The sequence below is a fragment of the Cebus imitator genome, unplaced genomic scaffold (assembly GCF_001604975.1).
Source record: "Cebus imitator isolate Cc_AM_T3 unplaced genomic scaffold, Cebus_imitator-1.0 Scaffold5, whole genome shotgun sequence".
NCBI lineage: Eukaryota > Metazoa > Chordata > Mammalia > Primates > Cebidae > Cebus > Cebus imitator.
Window position 1 is genome coordinate 4,047,188 of NW_016107320.1, and position 5,632 is coordinate 4,052,819.

The window sequence follows — 5,632 nt, forward strand, 5'->3', positions numbered from 1 at the left end:
CTGTGTCATCTTGGCCAGAATATTGAACTCTTCTGAGCTTTTTTTCCTTATTTGTAACGTGAAGACAACATAATACCCCATGTGGATTTATTGGGAGGATTAAATGAGATCTTGTATATAGAAGTCCTTGCATACACCTGACTTGCGGTAGGTACATAATGTTAGGCCCCTCTCACTCCATTTATCCTTTCTTCTTCTTTTAAAAAAAAATCTTATGTATATGTAAGCATAAAGTGAAAAGAAATGAAATGCTTTGCAGATAATCACATCTAAGATTAGATAGTGCTAGGATGAATAATAATACTGCTGCTCTGCTGTGAGTGTCTGTTATAGCTTGGGGTACAGATTCACTTTCCTTAGGAAAAAGTCCCTCTTCCAGGCAGCTTGTCTCTGGGATAGAGGAGGAACCTAGGATCCATTAGGACTTCAGGCCATACAATTTAAACATGTTAGCAAGCATATAGGAGCTTAGAGGGTTATTCAGCAACTGGCCATCATTTTTATAGAGGAGACCCAGAACTTGAGACCTACAGAAGTTAAGTTGCCTGGTTTAACGCCACACACCAGATCTACTGAACTCCTACCTGCTGCTCCTCTAAAACAAAAGATACCTAGAGAAGGTTGTTGTGTTTCTGTGTCAAAAGAATATAAGTGATGCAACAAAACATGGTCACAGCTGTGACCAGTATGAAAAAAAAATGCATGATAAAAAACACTAAACCAAAAAGAGGACAGGTATTTTTAAAGGCTTTTTAAAAAAAAAATTGAATCTGTTAAAACGATGCCATAGTTAAATGCCACTATATCTTCAGAGAAAATTCTGTGTGGGCCACAAAACCACTGACAGATGATGGGTTTACTTGAGAATGTCTATTGAATGCAACAGACATGATGTATCCCAAACAGAAACAACCAGAAATTCTGTTGCAGTGTGTATTGAAGGTATGGCTAAGAATCCACAGCACAAGTTATGTAAGAAAGTTTAACAACTACTAGTGTTTTCTTGCTGTAGCTGGTAAATTAGTATATTTGTTCATGGAGTTAATTAGGATTCATGGGCTAAAAGATCATTTGTATATATCAGTATGATAGACATAATATCAGAAAATGAATTATTTAGGGGTGCCAAGAGAGTCTTGATGGTTTGAACAGACAGTAGACCAGTCAATATCAGACAGCGTGGTCACATGGTTACCGGATGTGATAAGTGACCTGGTTAGTGTTAATTTCAGACTTATTAGGAAATGTAATAAGGCGACATTTGTAAGAACATAGAATTTCAGTCTATTCATTACATTATTCACCAGCAATTGCTTAGTGCTAAAAGGTTAGAACTAGAAAATGTCAGGGACGTTGCAATTAGCACTGAGTATGGAATATGCTTCTGTGCCTTGAATTGCTGAAAGTACAATGATTTTCATAATCCTCTTGAAACAGAATACTACATTGGGCTGTATTTCATGGAATCTGGGTAGATCAGTCAAGGGGGGTTAAAATTAGAAAGATACATATTTGTTTTTTTTGAGACAGAGTCTCACTCTGTCACCCAGGCTAGAGTGCAGTGGCACACTCTTGCCTCACTGCAACCTTTGCCTCCTGAGTTCAAACGATTCTCCTGCCTCAGCCTCCTGAGTAGCTGGGTTCACAGGTGTGTGACACCACACCCAGCTAATTTTTTTGTATTTTTAGTAGAGATGGGGTTTTACCATGTTGGCCAGGCTGGTTTTGAACTCCTGACCTCAAGTGATCTGCCCACTTCAGCCTCCCAACATTCTGGGATTACAGGTATAAACCACCACGCCTGGCCAGAAAGAGTTTTTTTGAATTGTTGAAATAAATTGACTTGTTCATTGATCCAAGGAAAAATTTCCAGGCCCACTCACCGAAGACTAGGCCATCAGAAACAAACATTTGGAATATTTGTTTTGAAGGGTGGCCATGCATGAGATACCTAGACACCATAGTTAAGAAATGTAAGATGCAATGCACTCATTTGAAAGAAAGTACATCTGAGAAACTTACTTCGTGGAGAATTATCTGACCCACTTAACTGCACTGGAAATGGAAGTGATAGACTGAATTATATTCTTAAAATTGTCCATTTGAAGCCCAGACTCCAAAAAACTTGTATTTCAAACTTAATGAAAATCAACTAACATTGTTGATTTTGCTTTCCTCAGTTAATCTTGATAGGATAAAGGAAGCACTATAAATTGATATGCTTGAATTTTAGGGAAAAATAGTACTAAAAATTTAACATAACTATATTGAAGTCCCAGAAATCTAAAGGTACAACTCTTCTAGCAATCCATGCCTAGAACACAGAACAGAAGAGACATTGACATTTTGTTCTAAAAACAGTGGTGTCTGGTTTCCAGAGTTCTATTAAAAAAGAAATGAATTATTTAAAAAGTGTATGTATTAAACATTTCTTATTCTCTACTTGCATTTTGTACATAGAAAATAGAGTCGATATTACATATATTTACATATAACCTGCTAACACTAAAAGTTTAATAAAAACTAAATCTGACTGGGTGCAGTGGCCCATAACTATAATCCCAGCACTTTGGGAGGTTAAGGTAAGAGGATTGCTTGAGCCGATGAGTTCGAGACCAACCTGGGCAACATGATGAGGCCCCGTCTCTGCAAAATATTTAAAAAATTAGTTGAGTATGGTAGTGCATACCTGTGGTCCCAGCTACTCAGGAGGCTGAGGTAGGAGGACTGCTTGAGCCTAGGAGTTCAAGTGAGCTATGATTGTGCCACTGTATTCCAGCCTGGGTGACAGAGTGAGATTCTGTCTCAAAATAGGAAGAAGAAGAAAGAGGAGGAAGAGGAGGAGAGGACGACGAGGAGAGGAGGAGGAATTGAAGGCGGTGGTGGAGGAGAAGGAGGAGAAGGAGGAGGAGGAGGAGGAGTAGAAGGAGGAAGAGAAGGAGGAGGAAGTGTATATGCCAATTTTTCTTAAATTTTGTCTACTTCTCTCATTTCTGTTATCTGTCTGCTGTATAGGCATGTGACTTTCAATCCCGGGCCTAAGATTCCCTGAACTTGAGGGAATATTTGTTTCTGCACATCATGTGGCTGCTGCTGGAAGCTGCATATCTGAGCTCAGGAGCAGAACACCACTTGGCCTGGGCAGAAACCCAGGGCATTGTCACAGAGCAGGCAAGCATCCAGGTACTGATCACATAAAGCTTTATCTGAAATACCGTGTGGCACAACCATGCAAGAGATACAGTTAACTACTAACAGTCTCCAGTTTCTAGATGGCTGGCCTTGAAGCCAGAGCTGATCCTCAGCACCTTTGGACTGAGGCAATGTGGAATGGAAGAGTATTTTTTTGAATGAGAAGTGGAGGCCCCCGGACAGAGACACTTGACTTCTCAAAAATGGGGCAAGTAGGGGCCTATGTGATTGACTAAAACAATAAAAGATAGACTCATTCATAATTTTGTTTTTAATTGAACTCAGGTGAACTTTATATTATAATTTAATATTAATTATAATTATAATTAATCCAATTCTATAATTGAATTAATTATAACTCTATTTGTAACACTCTTATCATGGCCTTCTTTAAGTGTGTGAGTGGCTGCATTTGTTTAACTATTCAAAGAGATGGATGCATTCAAGGTCCAAGTTTTATACTGAAGAATACATCACAGTGAACACTACTCATATGAGATCTAAAAGAAGCCCGCAGATTGGACGACCAGTATTTATTGGGCATCTATTTGACTCAAGATCCTATGCTGGGCCCTTTGCAAACATTATTTAGTTCTCCCAAAATTGTCCCTGAGTAACTGCTTCTTATCCTCCCTGCCTATGTCCTTCCTGCTACTGTAAACTGGCTGGTCAGAAATAGAATGGCTGTGGGACAAGAACGTTGCCGTGCAATATTCTCAGGTGTTTGGGTGGTTTGATGTTGGGTGACTTTCAATTTTCACAGCTGAGCTTTAAAATCTCATTAAAACAGCTTTTTGTTGCTGTTTGCTGAGTTTACATCAGCAGTGATTCAGCAAATAAGCAGACACAGCAGATTGCCTGTCTTGGCAGGTCTAATAAGAGACCTACAGAAAATGTGATTGAGAAGGAAAAATGTGATTTCAGAACTAAGGTCTAGTGAGCCCCTTGGTAAGAACTGTCTTCTATAAATCCTAATTGATCTTTACATGTGAATGACTTTGAAAGAAAAGGAAGGCTCTTTCTTCTCCTCCATCATTGGGTGTGTTTGTATAGGCACAAGTGTTGGATGGGTAGATTGCTGAGGAGTTTGGAAATATCTATTAGTGTCTGATGCAACCTGTTGTCCTGAATAACATTAATTTTTTTTTAATCCTGAGCATAAAAGGATCCCTCTTAGATTACAGCAGCTATAAAGACCCCAGCTGTCCCTTCCCTAGGGTTTTAAGGTTTTTCTTAGCATCTGGCTGGAAGAATCATGAGGAAATGCTAAAATGGCTTGATATTTATTGCAGGTTTACCTGTGGGCAAAGGACTGTGCTTGGGGCTATGGCTGAATCAGACAGCCCCCTCCCTCAAGTTGCCCATAGTCTCATGATGGAAATAGGACAGGTCTCCAAAAACTGGAATTCAAGGTAGGAAGGAATAAGGGCCATAAAAAGTACCAGGCAGGGCCAAGACTTGCATAAGGAGCTGCAGATCCATGTGGTTGTTCAGATGAGAGTTGCTGGTTTGGAACCGCCTTGTACAAAAGGTTCTCTGGGACAGTGAGAGACAGAGGATGGGGAAGCCACGGCGGGTGGAGATGGGAAGACGGCAGTGGGAAGGCAGCAAGAAGGTTTCCTTATGTTTGAGATGCTGTGACAAGAGTGAAGATGAGGAAGAATTACAAAGACAGCAAGGCCTAATGCTGCTGTGCCTTCATCCCCACTGTGCCCCTTTCTTGACATCTGCCACCGGGATTCTCAGCACTCTCATGCTATGGCTTGGTGCACAGGGACCCTACCACCAAGGGGCCCCATTCTTGCCGGTCTTCCTCCTTTTCCCCTCTCTGTTGTTCCTCCCTGGGGTTCAGGTCTCTGCCTACTAAGGGCTAAAGTACTTACTTACTGATATGATGAAATTAGTGATGACTCTATATTTGTTTCTTAGAGGTCGATCTCTAAGAGTGGCAATCTGTCACTCCATACTGAGCGAAAAGGAAGATATTTGAGGACTTGGATTTGTAAGTTCTTAGAAGAGCCTCTAAAGTCACCCTGCCTACCTTCCCACTGTTCTATCAAAGCTCCCCAAATCACCCCTGACAGGCAGATGGGCCTGGGTCTTGGCAGCCTTCAGTCCTGCCCCCTGCCTGGAGAAGACATGGGGACCAACCCCATGCACATCTTTATTTCAGGTCTCTGCTTGGGAGCAGTTAAAAGGAGTTAGGCAGAAGCTGGTCTGAATTATGGGCACAAAGCCCCTCTTCAGCCCTGGGGCAGCAGGGAGGCCTGGGGTCGGGGAGACCTTGCTTAGGGTGGGGATAAGAACAAGCCGCTACTCAGCTGTGGGTTGTTTATGTCAGGGACACTGCAGTCCATGCCAGGTGCCCGCAGTCTGCCCGAGTCTGTGGCCAGGAAGCTGACAACAGGCTGGGGCGTCAGATAATGTGGGCATTCATTCA